Genomic DNA, 15910 nt, shown 5'->3' with positions numbered 1-15910 from the left:
CTGATTCCTATCCGCTGCCTCCGTGCACTACAGTCTTCAACCTGCAACTCGTCTGTGTTTCATCATCGTGACTGCTAGCTGATTCCTATCCGCTGCCTCTGTGCGCTTCAGTCTTCAGTCCTCGTCAACTCTACCGTGTTTCCTTGAGTCTGCTGCCACTATTGCTACCCGCTACTCTCCGTGATCATCTGTTCCAGTTCAACTCTGCTCCGGGGTCCCATCGTTACTGCACCTGCTGGTTGCTATTGGTTACCTCCGTGTTCCCGCAGAGACCCGCTGCTGTGACTTCTCAGCGCTACTCATCCATCTACTGCTGATCCGCTTCACCCATCCAGGGACTTGTATCCTGCTGGCCTCCTGCCCTTCAGGTATCTCTGCACTCCTGTCTGACTGCCTTCTCCTGAACCACGGTATGCATACTTCCCATTGACTGTGCTGTGTATTGCATACCTTGCTGGACTGTGTTGGTTCTCCTCTGGAGTGTACTATCTGCTGACTCTACTGCCATCATTGACTGTGTTATCTCATGCTGGATTACTTCAAGAGACTTTCTATATTGGCAGTGTTGTTCAGTCATTTATACATTTATATTGTGCATATTACTGTGGATCAAAGTCAAGGTGCCCGTGTATATATTGTGTTGCAGTCTCTCCCCGTGCACCTCCTCACATATATATTCAGTGGTACAACTTGCTAGTGGCAGACCACTGACTCCTGTTTACAGTTTCACCTGTTCCAGTATCCTCTCACATAGCAGTGGTACAACTTGCTAACGCAGACCACTGACTCCCCGGATACCTCCACTTGGATTCCATTCCTTCACTCAGACAGCGGTACAACTTGCTATCCGCAGACCGCTGACTCTCATCACCTCCTCGTTTCTGTTGGACATTCCTCCTCACTATAGCAGTGGTACAACTTGCTACCGCAGACCACTGACTACCTTCACGTGTCCTTTGTCCATACAGTTCCTCGTGTATTACTACCTCCATATTGCCAGTGCTGCTAGTCATAGACTTTCCTGAGCATCTCATCATCTGCTATTTCCTGTTCCGTGATCACCCTGCTACCAGAGTACCATATTACCACCTATACTGCTCTGGTAAGCCTATCACCTGGTGATCCCTGGGTAAAGACTCCTAGTGCCCGTGACAGTAAGATCAGGCCATGACAGACCCAGATACGGAACCTACTGCTAAAGAGATGCTGCAGCATCTGGTCAGCCGTGTGGAGCAACAGGATGCTCGCCAACAGCTGTTACTTCAATGTTACCAATCGTTAACCTCCCAAGGAACATCTGGACAGACTGTTACAGCTAATATTGAAGCTCCTGTGCTTTCCTCCGTCTCCCCAGTGCCATCCCAGGTGTCTACAGCTCCTATGCTTCACCTGCCTACTCCGTCAAAATATGACGGGGACCCCAAAACTTGTAGAGGTTTCCTTAACCAATGTTCAGTCCATTTTGAACTCCAACCTCAAAATTTTTCTACCCATCGTTCCAGAGTGGCCTATCTTATCTCATTGTTTTCTGGACAAGCCCTGGCTTGGGCCTCCCCTCTGTGGGAAAGAAACGATCCAATTCTACAAGATAGTGCCAAATTCATTTCCACGTTCCGAAGTGTGTTCGATGAACCAGGTCGTGTGACCTCCGCTGCTTCCAGCATTCTTCGTTTGCGACAAGGCTCCCATACAGTAGGACAGTATGTCATTCAATTTAGGATCTTAGCCTCTGAACTTCAGTGGAATACTGAAGCATTAGTTGCCGCCTTCTGGCAGGGGCTCTCCGATAAAATTAAAGATGCACTGACTACCCAAGAGCTTCCTTCGTCACTAGAAGATTTGATCTCTCTTTGCCATCGTGTAGACATGAGATTTCGTGAAAGAGAATCTGAGAAAACAACTTCTGCTAAAGCACCTCTTCGTTTAAACCCTCAATTTCGTCCAGTTTCACCTTCTGTGATTCCCATGGAGATAGGACGTTCCAAATTATCTTTAGAAGAGAGGAAACGAAGAGTAAAGAATAGACTCTGTATCTATTGTGCTGATTCCACACATATGCTCAGTTCTTGCCCTAAGAAATCGGGAAATGCCAGGCCCTAACTAGTTCTGGAGAGGTAAAGTTAGGGTCCCTGGAGTCCTCTCCATTGTCTATGAAATCTAAAGTCTGCGCTTTCGATGTTACGATTTCCTTTGCTACCAAATCCTTTGAGTCACAGGCATTGATTGATTCCGGAGCAGCAGGAAATTTCATTTCTAAATCACTAGTGAATCAATGGTCCCTACCAGTGATCACTTTAAAAACACCCATTACTGTGACGGCTATAGATGGATCACGTCTCATCAATGGTCTCATCACCCAGAGTACGTCTCCAGTAACCCTTCAGATTGGTGTACTACACCATGAAGAAATTTCGTTTTTAATTCTTCCAGTTACGACAAGTCCGATTGTCTTAGGCCTTCCATGGCTTCAATGTCACTCTCCCCAGATTGACTGGCGCACCCCTCAAGTTACGTCTTGGGGGTCTGAATGTCACCATCGTTGTCTCTCTCAAGTTATTCCTCTTAAAGTACAGCGATCTTCCATCTCATCTTCCTCCCCGGGACTCCCTCCTCAGTATGCTTCATTTGCCGATGTGTTTGATAAAGCTCAGTCTGAACGTCTTCCTCCTCATCGTTCTTGGGATTGTCCGATCGACCTTCTACCTGGCAAGACTCCTCCCAGGGGTCGGGTCTATCCTCTCTCGTTACCTGAAACTCAAGCCACATCTGAGTACATACAGGAGAATCTCCAGCGTGGGTTCATTCGACCTTCCACCTCTCCCGCTGGAGCTGGGTTCTTCTTCGTCAAAAAGAAGGATGGATCATTACGCCCTTGTATAGATTTTCGTGGACTCAACGCCATTACTATCAAGAATCGGTATCCCATTCCGCTGATCACTGAGCTATTTGATCGCATCAAGGGAGCTCGGATATTTACTAAGTTGGATCTTCGTGGTGCCTACAATTTAATAAGAATCCGTTCCGGTGACGAATGGAAGACCGCGTTTAACACCAGAGATGGGCATTACGAATATTTAGTAATGCCCTTCGGGCTGTGTAATGCCCCCGCGGTTTTCCAGGGTTTCATCAATGAGATCTTTCGGGACTTATTATATGTATGTGTCGTTGTCTACCTGGACGACATATTGATCTTCTCACAGGACCTGCCTTCTCATCACCAACATGTGGCAGAGGTCCTCTCCAGACTACGGAAAAGCTCGTTGTTCTGTAAATTGGAAAAATGTTCATTCGAGTTACCCCAGATTCCATTCTTGGGGTATATAGTTTCCGGAGTTGGCCTGAAGATGGATCCAGACAAAGTAAATGCTGTACTACATTGGCCTCAGCCAACTACTCTTCGTGCCATCCAGCGTTTTTTAGGTTTTGCCAATTACTATAGACGCTTCATTCAAGACTTCTCATCCATTGCATCTCCCATTGTGGCCTTAACTCGGAAAGGGGCTAATACTAAGCAATGGTCATCTGAGGCTCTCCAAGCCTTTCAAATCCTCAAAGAGTCCTTCTCGTCTGCTCCCATTCTGCGACAACCTGATGTGACACTCCCCTTCTTCCTAGAAGTAGATGCCTCTAATGTGGGCTTAGGAGCTATTCTCTCCCAACGCTCGGAGCAACAAAAATTACATCCTTGTGCCTTCTACTCTCGGGGTCTTCTGCCCGCAGAGAAAAACTATACTATCGGGGACAAGGAGTTGCTGGCCATCAAAGCTGCATTAGAGGAATGGAGATACTTGTTGGAAGGAGCTCGCCATCCGGTGACGATCTTCACGGATCATAAGAACTTGTCATATTTGCAATCTGCTCAATGCTTGAACCCTCGTCAAGCAAGATGGTCTCTTTTCTTTTCCCGTTTTGAATTAATTATAACCTTCAAACCAGCTGCTAAGAACAAGAAAGCTGACGCTCTATCTCGAGCTTTTGTGACGTCCTCTGATGTAGAAGAGGTTCCCAACCATGCTATTCTAGACCCCAAATGTATTTCTCTGGCTGCTTCATCCACCAAAATGCTACCATTTGGGAAGACCCTCGTGCCTCCTACTCTGAGGCGGAAAATCCTTTCGTGGTTCCATGCCTCTCGTTTTTCTGGACACGCCGGTGAACATAAGACCTTTGAGATTCTCTCTCGTAGTTACTGGTGGCCTTCAATGAGGAGAGACGTCAAAGAGTTTATTGCTTCCTGTGATTTATGTTCTCAGTTCAAATCCTCCCGCAGAACTCCAGCAGGGTTGCTGCGACCACTACCCATTCCGTCCAAGCCTTGGACCCATATTAGTATGGATTTCGTTACTGATTTGCCACCAAGTAAGAATCACAATACTATTTGGGTAGTGGTAGACAGATTTTCGAAGATGGCTCATTTCGTCCCTCTGTCCGGTTTACCTTCCTCGTCTACTCTGGCTGAACATTTCATTAAAGAAATCTTCCGCATCCATGGATGTCCGTCTGAGATTGTGTCAGATAGAGGAGTACAATTCGTTTCCAGATTCTGGCGGGCCCTTTGTAAAACCTTGGGCATACGATTAGCACTCTCATCGTCTTACCATCCGCAATCTAACGGACAAACGGAACGAGTCAATCAAGATCTTGAGACTTTTATTAGGATGTTCTCTTCAGCCAACCAAGACAACTGGGTAGAATTGCTCCCTTGGGCTGAATTCGCCCATAACAACATGTATCATGAGTCATCATCCAAAACTCCATTCTTTGTGGTCTACGGTCACCATCCGTCTTTTCCGGAATTTCCTGCCCTCCCGCCCACCCAAGTTCCTGCTGTGGAGACTGCTTGTCAGACCTTCAAAAATATCTGGTCTCAGGTCAAAACCTGTTTAAAGAAGACATCTAACAAATATAAGTCTTTCGCAGATAAGAAGAGGCGGGCTATTCCACCACTAAAAATTGGAGATCGTGTCTGGTTATCTACCAAAAATATTCGTTTGAAGGTTCCATCTATGAAATTCGCCCCTCGTTTTATTGGTCCATATAGGATCATTCAAGTTATCAATCCAGTATGTGTTAAACTTCTTCTTCCTAAGAATCTTCGGATTTCCAATGCCTTCCATGTGTCCTTGCTCAAACCTCTCATCATCAACCGTTTCTCGACTCCTTCCTCAGCACCGCAGCCAGTTCAAGTTCATCAGGAGGAGGATTTCGAGATTACTGAGGTATTGGATGCAAAAATTTCGCGAGGAGTCCTCCGTTTCCTCGTTCATTGGAAGGGCTTTGGTCCTGAAGAGCGTTCATGGATCAAAGCTGAAGATCTTAATGCTCCTGCCCTTCTGAAGAAGTTTTATTCCAAAAATCCGGACAAGCCCGGTTCCAGGCGTTCTGTGCCCACCTTTAAAAGGGGGGGTACTGTCACTCACCGGACTGTGAGTGCTTCTTCCCGGACTATTAGGAACCGTGGACGTCCTCTATCCTGAGGGACTGCGCATGCGCAGCCCTTTCCAAACCTTCAGTGTATGTTCCTTTAACTTAATTGGCAGATCAGGCAACCTCCCTATATTAAGCACCTGTGGTCAACACCACGTTGCCTGATCTTGGAGTCTCATTCCCCATGAGCCTCTGAAGGTGTTCCTGTGTTTCCTTGTTTATTCAGCCCTGCTGATTCCTGTGGTTTCCAAACCACTTCTACCTCTGTGGTTTCCAAACCACTTCTACTACTGTGGTTCCCATACCACTTCTACCATCTACTGTATCATCGTGACTGTGAGCTGATTCCTATCCGCTGCCTCCGTGCACTACAGTCTTCTAATCACTTCAACTCTACCATTTATCATTGGGACTGTTAGCTGATGCCTATCCGCTGCCTCCGTGCACTACAGGCTTCAACCACATCCACTCACCTGTTCATGATTGTGACTGCCAGCTGATTCCTATCCGCTGCCTCCGTGCACTACAGGCTTCAACCTGCAACTCGTCTGTGTTTCATCATCGTGACTGTTTGGCTGATTCCTATCCGCTGCCTCCGTGCACTACAGTCTTCAACCTGCAACTCGTCTGTGTTTCATCATCGTGACTGCTAGCTGATTCCTATCCGCTGCCTCTGTGCGCTTCAGTCTTCAGTCCTCGTCAACTCTACCGTGTTTCCTTGAGTCTGCTGCCACTATTGCTACCCGCTACTCTCCGTGATCATCTGTTCCAGTTCAACTCTGCTCCGGGGTCCCATCGTTACTGCACCTGCTGGTTGCTATTGGTTACCTCCGTGTTCCCGCAGAGACCCGCTGCTGTGACTTCTCAGCGCTACTCATCCATCTACTGCTGATCCGCTTCACCCATCCAGGGACTTGTATCCTGCTGGCCTCCTGCCCTTCAGGTATCTCTGCACTCCTGTCTGACTGCCTTCTCCTGAACCACGGTATGCATACTTCCCATTGACTGTGCTGTGTATTGCATACCTTGCTGGACTGTGTTGGTTCTCCTCTGGAGTGTACTATCTGCTGACTCTACTGCCATCATTGACTGTGTTATCTCATGCTGGATTACTTCAAGAGACTTTCTATATTGGCAGTGTTGTTCAGTCATTTATACATTTATATTGTGCATATTACTGTGGATCAAAGTCAAGGTGCCCGTGTATATATTGTGTTGCAGTCTCTCCCCGTGCACCTCCTCACATATATATTCAGTGGTACAACTTGCTAGTGGCAGACCACTGACTCCTGTTTACAGTTTCACCTGTTCCAGTATCCTCTCACATAGCAGTGGTACAACTTGCTAACGCAGACCACTGACTCCCCGGATACCTCCACTTGGATTCCATTCCTTCACTCAGACAGCGGTACAACTTGCTATCCGCAGACCGCTGACTCTCATCACCTCCTCGTTTCTGTTGGACATTCCTCCTCACTATAGCAGTGGTACAACTTGCTACCGCAGACCACTGACTACCTTCACGTGTCCTTTGTCCATACAGTTCCTCGTGTATTACTACCTCCATATTGCCAGTGCTGCTAGTCATAGACTTTCCTGAGCATCTCATCATCTGCTATTTCCTGTTCCGTGATCACCCTGCTACCAGAGTACCATATTACCACCTATACTGCTCTGGTAAGCCTATCACCTGGTGATCCCTGGGTAAAGACTCCTAGTGCCCGTGACAGGGATATGGCAGATGTAGACTGAATACAATATTTTGAATCATTTTATGAAATAATAAAAAAAAAGTCTTTAAATTGTAGAATTTGTAGCGACTGTACTTACAAACTTGACCTTTGGTCACCTTTAGGGATCTTCTCCCAAGTTCTTATTTTTGACTCCACGGCATATCAGCAATAAACAGCTCAAGGCTGACTCGTTATTTACTGCTATAAGAGATACAAGAAGAAAGGGTTAGGCTTTGTTTTACTGCCACTATTAAACTCAGCAAGAGGCAGGACAGCTGTCTGTTAAACCATACCACAAATCCAGATAGCAGTTTAATTTAACCAGTAATAAACCAAATACATTGAACGTGAAGGCACAGAATTGGGTGTATACGGAAGAACATATGAAAGCAGATACAAGTCCAAAGTCACTATTGCAAAACTCTCACAAGCTGAAACTTGCAGCTCTCAAGCACAGCAATGATGTCATGAAGCATATTGTATTCATGTATTTCACAAACTTAACAGTGTATGTTTAGGTTTCCAGGCTCTTAAAATAGAGAGGCAATTTTCTCAAAACCGACATACTAACCAATGGGTGGTTACATTGAACTTTATGTCTATTTACTCCAATTTCGATTGGTTATTGTGCTATGATCAGTGTTTGTAAACAGGCAAGTATTTGAGATGTAGGTTCCACTTGCGCATGAGTATCTTTCCGGCAAATTATTACTTTTTAAAAATGGGGGGTGAAACTTTCGCACACATATGAAGAACATGTTTTTATTGATATTTCTAGCATTTATCTAGCCCCTTTCCCTTGTTTTTAATATTGTCTTCCCCTTTGATTTAATTCACAGCTATCTTAGTAAAACATGCGACAGTGCAGATGCATAGCGTCTTAGTTTCTGTATAAGCAGCTCGTTATAATATAGTTTATAGAGGACTGCATATGCGCAATTAAGATCTTATTGATTGTTATTTTTTTCAAAACGTTTTACAATTTTTTTTCTTGGAAATAAGTGTTGCCTTAAAAAAAAAAGATCTTATTGATTATTGCGGTACACTTTAGTATATAAATCCTAATTGTAATACCAAAAAGCTTACTATCCCCCTGTTGAAGGCCATGAGCCTGCATGCCAGACGAAATGCGTAGAGTTGGTTTTGGAACAATGCCTGAAACTCTCCACAAGGTAGGATCACAGGGGAGATACAGGAATCCTGGACTGGGGTTAAAGACCTGGTAGACTCCGTTAAATCAAATAAGCTACTTTATATGTTTTTAATATATATGCATTATTTTTATTGTTAATAAAAAATAAAAGTAACGTAAAATGCTACACTATGGATTTGATATTATTCCTTGATTTAAAAGAACATTTTTCAACATGAAGGAATGTGGAAGGCCCAAATTTACTCAACCAGCTGACCCCTATTTTGTACTGCACTTGGTAGGCAGATATTTATGTAGTTTATTTATAAACCCCAAACTGGATGCGCTTACTACACTTGACGGCGCCTTTTCTTTTTCACTCTTTTTTAGATTTCGAATCCCTGGTTCAGAACAGGGGCATCAAAAGCTAGCTACCATCTTAATTTAAAAAGGGAGTGTGTTTTATTCATGTTTATGTACATTTTAATGTACATAAATATATGTGTATATATATTTTGAGTTTTATCATCATTTTTAATTATTTTTACAATAAACTATTTTCTGTTTCTATAAGGGGTTTATAAAAATGCTTACAGTTTTCCTACTTCCCATGAGTGTTTTTCTTCTTTTTAAATGTGGCTTTGCTGTCAAAAACATGAACTTGCTTTTTTCTTAGCAATGTGTCTATTTTGCAATAAAATAATTTGGCATTTCCACAGTTATATTGCATATAACGAGAAAATATTTGTATAGAAGGAGAAAGATCATTTTCTATGGGCCCTTAACCATTGGCATTGCAGTCAAGATACTGTGAGGAATATTTTAGGGGAGTTGGTGACTCTGGGAGGAGGTTAACAATAAGCTCTGTTTTGGGCATGAGCTCTATTTTCCAGTTTGGGCATCCATTGTGAACTTTTATGCATATATTTAGTAATCACAATGTGGCAGATTGGTAAGCCATTAATAATGTAGTAGACTGAAGAGCATTGAAATATCCCTAGGTTAACGTGCTCATTTCAAAAATTCAATGCCCTGCAGACTGTTACTTTACTTTCCCAGAGAAACAACTTAATTTCTATCTGGGCAGCTGATCTATGCTGCACACTGATTTAGGGAGCACAGTACAGTGTTCTCCTCAGTCCCTATTTCCTGGGTGCTCCACCCGACTGTTTTTACTTGCCATCCGACTCCTGGAGTCCAACAGATTCCCATTATGATAGAATAAAACATTGCTTCTGCTGTTATAACAGGCACTATGTGAGCACTACAGCCAGCAGTGTGTGTTACACCAATGACCACCAGTCTGACCAGGTGTGGGCAATAACCTCCAACATTTTTCAATATTATTGCAAAGTTTTACAACTGTCCCCCACCCGGCTACTTCTTAATGCCACCCGGCTGGCAACATTTTCTGGGAAGAACACTGCAGCATATGACAGAGCTGATTGTTATCTCTTAGGGGAAGATTCAATTACTGTCAATGTGGAGCGTGGACATCACTGCAATGTCCGGCTGTGCACACTGACAACAATTACGTTAGGAATCTCCGCTCATTTTTCATTGCACCTCTATGGGGTGAGAGGTAAAATAAGCGAAGATTCCAGCCATAACATTAGCGCAAGGTGTCTTCATGGACATTCCGGAGACACCTAGCACCAAATAGAAACTCCCCCTAAAATGTGGCTTTGCTGTCAAAAACATGACATAATTTGTTAAAACACACCCCTACCTCTCTACCCACTCCAGATCAGGGAAATGAGATGTTTATTAATATTTTGGAAAACCTTAAACTGTAGATAAACTGGGGAGTGTTAGAGGGGGTATAACTACTTCGGTTGGAATAAGCGGAGATTCCAGCCATTACATTAGCGCAAGGTGTCTTCGTGGACATTCCGGAGACACCTCGCACCAAATTGAAACTCCCCCTAAGAAGGAGAAGATTGCAACATTTGTATGATTTAATTGTTTCAAACAACAGAGACGTTGCCCTTGAACAGAAGTATTTTAAAATTGCACTAACTACTTACTTACTATTAACGAATTGCATAAGATGTAACCCTGTAAAAAAGGTGCCTCTGCTTTCACAAGTTAGAAGACACAATACAGTTGCTTCTCCCCATTGCAATGTACACAATTAAAATAGAAGACTGTCCTTTGGCATGGTCCTCTGAGGGCAGCACCAACACTACACGATCAAAGGTATCGCCCGAGAGCCGACAGTACCAACTGACAACAATGTAATTGTGTTTGTTTATGCTGTGACAAGTGGAAATGAGCACCTGTGAAGTTTGTGCAATCACCATTAAGCTGCTGGCTAGAGTCCAGCACAGGAACAAAAGTATACTTAGAGGCCACACCCAGAAAATAGGTGTCAATTAAACCTAACTTGTATTCCCCAAGTTACAATAGGGAGATAAACTGACAAATCTGTAGAATACGACTACAAGTGTAACATTAGTCCAGCGATAGTCAACCTGGTTCCTACCGCCCACTAGTGGGTGATTCAGCTTTCATGGTGGGCGGTGGTATTTTTTGCAATGTTCCACAAGGCTAAGTGTTAGAAACAGGAGCACTACTATCCATTTCCATGACAGCCTGATCCCCAGTGGTCTAGCTGTAGGAGGAATTCGGGCAGGACTCCAGTGACCGAAATGCGCTACTGTGTATGCTCCTGAAACCGGAAGTTCAGCTTTCAAGCCGAGATTGCATTAGTACGCGCAACGAACAGACGCATCAAGTAGCTTCTGCGTAAATATTCCTTAGGACTGGGTTTAACTTAATTTACAGCTTTGGGAGGATTTCCCCTTAATCGGTGCAGTGATAGTCCTTGGTACAGACTGGAGGCACCTAATAAGTATATTATACTTAATATAAGTATAAGAGAGCCTGTCCACCACAACAAGGAAGTGTATCCTCCACAGACATGCAGAGACTGTGTCACAGAGTGCTACATGTTGCATGTATATATGTGAATACAGTAACCTGTATATGACTGCAGTTTGACTTTTTCGAATAGGCTTTTGCAAGTAGCTGCTTCTTATATAGTTAAATACATTAACCCTCCCCTCTAAAAATATCTTCGCACTTACCCTAAAAATTGAGTTACTGCAGCACCAGTGGGCGGTAAGGAAATGTTACCATCAACAAAGATATAAAATTGGGCAGTAGGTATTAAAAGGTTATAGATCCCCCTAACGTTACCCACCTGGGCCAGGCCGTGGCATGGTTCTCAGGGGGACTTGGCCCACGGTGGATAGATCTGGAATCCTCTGCTTGCAAGGTGTTTTTCTTAGGCTCGGCATTGGGGATACCAGGGAGTGACAGACCGAGAACTATGAAAGCTCACCCTGTTATTTGCTTTACTGCCAACATTGAGGGACTATTGCAGATTGCATTTTAAGACTACCACGATACCCTCTCCCATAGCGCCTCTCTGGAATAACCCTGCTTTCTCACCAGGACAATGTCATTCATGTTTTCAATCCTGGTACGTGACAGGCATAAAGTTGATTAGAGATGTACTTGAGTCTACTCATTGTATTCCACTCGAATCCCTTATAGAAAAAATTGATTTTCCGTCCATCAGCCCTTTTGCGTACTTTCAGGTAAAACATTATGTCGAATCCCTCTCAAAAATGGATGTAACGACATTGTTGACCCCTCTGGAACCTATTTGTATAAGAGATCCCCTTCAGGGAGGAATTCTCTCCAACTTGTATAACCTTTTTGGTGCCGCTAGGCAGACCAATAGCCCAGTCCACAAACTTAAATGGGAGGCTGATTTGGGCAGACCACCAGATGAGGACACCTGGGGCCCGATTCATTAAGGATCTTAACTTAAGAAACTTCTTATTTAAGTCTCCTGGACAAAACCATGTTACAATGCAACGAGTGCAAATTAGTATTCTGTTTTGCACATAAGTTAAATACTGACTGTTTTTTCATGTTACTGCCTACAATGGGCACGTGAGTACTAGAACCAGACCAAGAATCAATGAAAGAAGGTGGCCTGGTCTGATGACTCACATTTTCTTTTACATCATGTGGATAGCCGGGTGGACATGCATCGCTTACCTGGTGAAGAGATGGCCCCAGGATGCACTATGGTTAGAAGGCAAGCTGGCGGAGCCAGTATGCTACTCTGTGCAATGTACTGCTGGTAAACCTTGGGTCCTGGCATTCATGTGGATGTTATTTTGACACCTAATTAAACATTGTTTAAGACCAAGTACTCTCCTTTATGGCAATGGCATTTCCTGATGGCAGTGGCCTCTTTCAGCAGGATAATGTGCCCTGCCACACTGCAAAAATTGTTCAGGAGTGGTTTGAGGAACACGACAACGAGGTATATTTACTAAACTGCGGGATTGAAAAAGTGGAGATGTTGCCTATAGCAACCAATCAGGTTCTAGCTGTCATTTCATAGAATGTACTAAATAAATAATTAGAATCTGATTGGTTGCTATAGGCAACATCTCCACTTTTTCAAACCCACAGTTTAGTAAATATACCCCAAAGAGTTCAAGATGTTGACTTAGCCTCCAAATTCCCCAGGATTCGATTGAGCTTCTGTGGGATATGCTGGAAATGTAATGCCGAGCCATAGAGGCCCCACCTCACTTACTACAGGACTTAAAGGATCTGCTGCGAACATCTTGGTGCCAGATACCACAGGACACCTTCCAAGGCCTTGTGGAGCCCATGCTTGGACAGGTCAGAGCTGTTCTGGAGGCACGAGGGGGACCTACACAATATTAGGCAGATATGTTAATGTTTGTGCCTGATCAGAGTATACTGCAACAAGAAATAAAGCTGGTACTCTTGTCTCTAGTTACGGTATGTTCCCAGCACTAGGTAGTTGAGAGTTATTTACTCTCTAACTACTTAGCACAGGTATATCTTATAGCCCTAACATTTAGAGGAGAGCTTGCATTAGTCAATACACTATAACTTTACTGACTCCAAGTATGCCTTTGGTTTTATTCAGTGAAAGAAGTGTGAGCTCACACTTCTCTCACTGACGATGTAGCTAAAGGAAATAATTTGATGACAATTCTGCTAAGACAGTGGCCCTTTATGGGATCTCTTAGGATAGCACACATAACTTGTTTGCAATACAGCCCAAATGACCACTAGCCCTATTAGAAAACCTAAATACACTACAAAAATAAATGAAGCCTCCGAGACAAAAAAAAGGCTACATCAAGATGTTTTGGCAATACCTTCCCAACAGACAGCTGCCTGGTGGCTTCATGAGTTATATACTCCTATATCTGGCTTGTGTGCACCATGGAAGCAAAAGAGGGTAGATTCCTGCTATTAATCAGTAGTTTGCGCCATAATGCCAGGGTAGTATATATAAAAAAATGTGTCAGAAAATCTTAACTTGAGCCAAGGTGGACTGGACCATACAAAGTGATGGTAACACAGAGAGGTGTCAAGTGTCAAAACACATCTTACCCACAACGTATGAACAGATAGGGGGACACCGCATCTTACCCACAATGTATGAACGGGCAGGGGGACACCGCATCTTACCCACAACGTATGAACAGGCAGGGGGACACCGCATCTTACCCACAACGTAGGAACGGGCAGGAGGACACCGCATCTTACCCACAACGTATGAACGGGCAGGGGGACACCGCATCTTACCCACAACGTATGAACGGGCAGGGGGACACCGCATCTTACCCACAACGTATGAACGGGCAGGGGGACAACGCATCTTACCCACAACGTATGAACGGGCAGGGGGACAACGCATCTTACCCACAACGTATGAACGGGCAGGGGGACAACGCATCTTACACACAACGTATGCACAATATATGAATGGACAGGAGAACAGAGCTTCTTATGCAAAATATATAAATGGGTAGGTCCCAGGGGACACTGTGTTACCTACACTGAGAGGCAGGGCACCACAAATTAAATACTAGTGGAGCAGGAGGGCAGAGCACTGTGGTTTAAATGCAGTGGAGAGGGAGGGGGCGCACCATGCCTTACACACAATAAGAGTGTGAGTGTGGGAGAGAAGAAGGGGCATCATTTATACATAATGAGTGGCAGAGACACATACAACACTTTAGGGACACAAATAGCCTGTTATCTGGAAGTTAAACAAACAAACTGGATTTTACAGCAATTAACAGTCATCTCCTTAATGAGACACAGCGCCGGCTACGGTGGAGAACAGGGCTTCCGGTGGATGAATGGCTGAGACAATAAGACTGGATGTCAATATGAAACATGGAAGTCCCATATGCAATGCGCTCTCCCTCAGTTATACCACCCGAAGTAATACACTCACCTCCCACTCCCCTTCTCCCACAGTAACCGCTGTAAACCGCGGGGCTCTCAGGCAATAGCGTCACAAAATAATGGTAGTGGCTGTGGGAATCAGGGGTCTCTCTGCCCAGCATACACTTCCGGGTCATGCCCCGCCCAGAGAAACGTCAGGTGTCTGGTCTGAGCCGCCATATTGGGATGGGAACCAAGCGGAGCAAATGTTTTACTACGGTCAGGAACTGGACTAAGTTATGTCTGGGACTTCCGCTACCCCGTCCGAATTTAAAACTTGATTCCATATATTCAATCATAATCTACCGCCTTGGTCCAGCACCAGGTCACCTTCCAGCTTGCATGTTTGGTAGTTTGAGTTATTGTGATGGGCACAGGAACATGCTCAAATACAATATTTTTTCTCTTAATAGCTAATGACTCAATAATCAACAGAAAGTTTAATTTATTTGTATCTCTTTCTCAAACTTACTAATGTCAATGTTCAGGTCCTTGGTGGTGACACACTATCTACATATATTTTCTAAATTCAGTGCACGAAATTAAAGCTAAACTACAACCTAGGTAAAAGATCTATTAAATGTAATTGAACTTGTAGGTATGGTCCATGCAGCTTTCAGTATGACAGTGTGTACTACTCCACCGAGATCAATGATCCCTATTCCGTTGTGAAGTTAGCTTCTTATTCACACTACAGGTTTTTATTCAGAAAAGCTTATTTTTAAAGGATTAAATTAAGTTGAATCACTGATTTCATATCAGATGGACACCACAGGGTGTCCCTTACACAGGCTGTAATAGTATTTACCCTGACCCAACAAGGTTTTGGGCATGAAATCAGGGGATAAAGTGGGCACATATGGCATTTTCATTATTTTAAATAAGTAGCTGTAGTTTTGCAAGGGTTAAATGGTGTTGGGCCACCAATTTGATAGTGGGAATCAACACAGGATGCTCAGTTACATATAAAACACTTGTCTTTTGCCTGGTCTAACACTGTTTTGGGCATGAAATCAAGTGATAAAGTGGGCACAGATAACATTTTCATTATTTTGAATAAGTAGCTGTAGTTTTGCAAGGGCTGTTTTTTTTTTTTTAATGAAAAATTGCAACAAAAATAAATCCCATATCTTTGTCCAAAATAAAATAGACTCTATACAACATCAAGGGTTAAAATGGACCAATAGGAACAAAACTTCACATTATCATAACACCCAATTCTCCTCCAATCCCTCCACAACAACTACTGCATCACTTCACAAATGAGAATAATTATATACATCAAAGAAACAGGACATCCTCTAACACAGTGTTT

At 43.8% G+C, this 15910-nt stretch overlaps 1 protein-coding gene across 1 annotated transcript in view; it reads right to left on the bottom strand.

Annotated features, from left to right (window-relative positions):
- PSEN1 (presenilin 1) overlaps window positions 1-14734 on the bottom strand; it is a 58375-nt gene extending 43641 nt beyond the window's left edge. The window contains exons 1-2 of the mRNA XM_075192088.1: window positions 14606-14734; window positions 7258-7361 (exon numbers count right to left, since the gene is read on the bottom strand). The gene's annotated coding sequence lies outside the window, so the exon portion shown is untranslated. The remainder of the gene's footprint in view (window positions 1-7257; window positions 7362-14605) is intronic.
- Window positions 14735-15910: the final 1176 nt, after the last annotated feature.

This window comes from Mixophyes fleayi, chromosome 12 (genome assembly GCF_038048845.1).
Source record: "Mixophyes fleayi isolate aMixFle1 chromosome 12, aMixFle1.hap1, whole genome shotgun sequence".
Taxonomy (NCBI): Eukaryota; Metazoa; Chordata; class Amphibia; order Anura; family Limnodynastidae; genus Mixophyes; species Mixophyes fleayi.
This window is presented reverse-complemented; position numbering and strand designations above follow the sequence as displayed.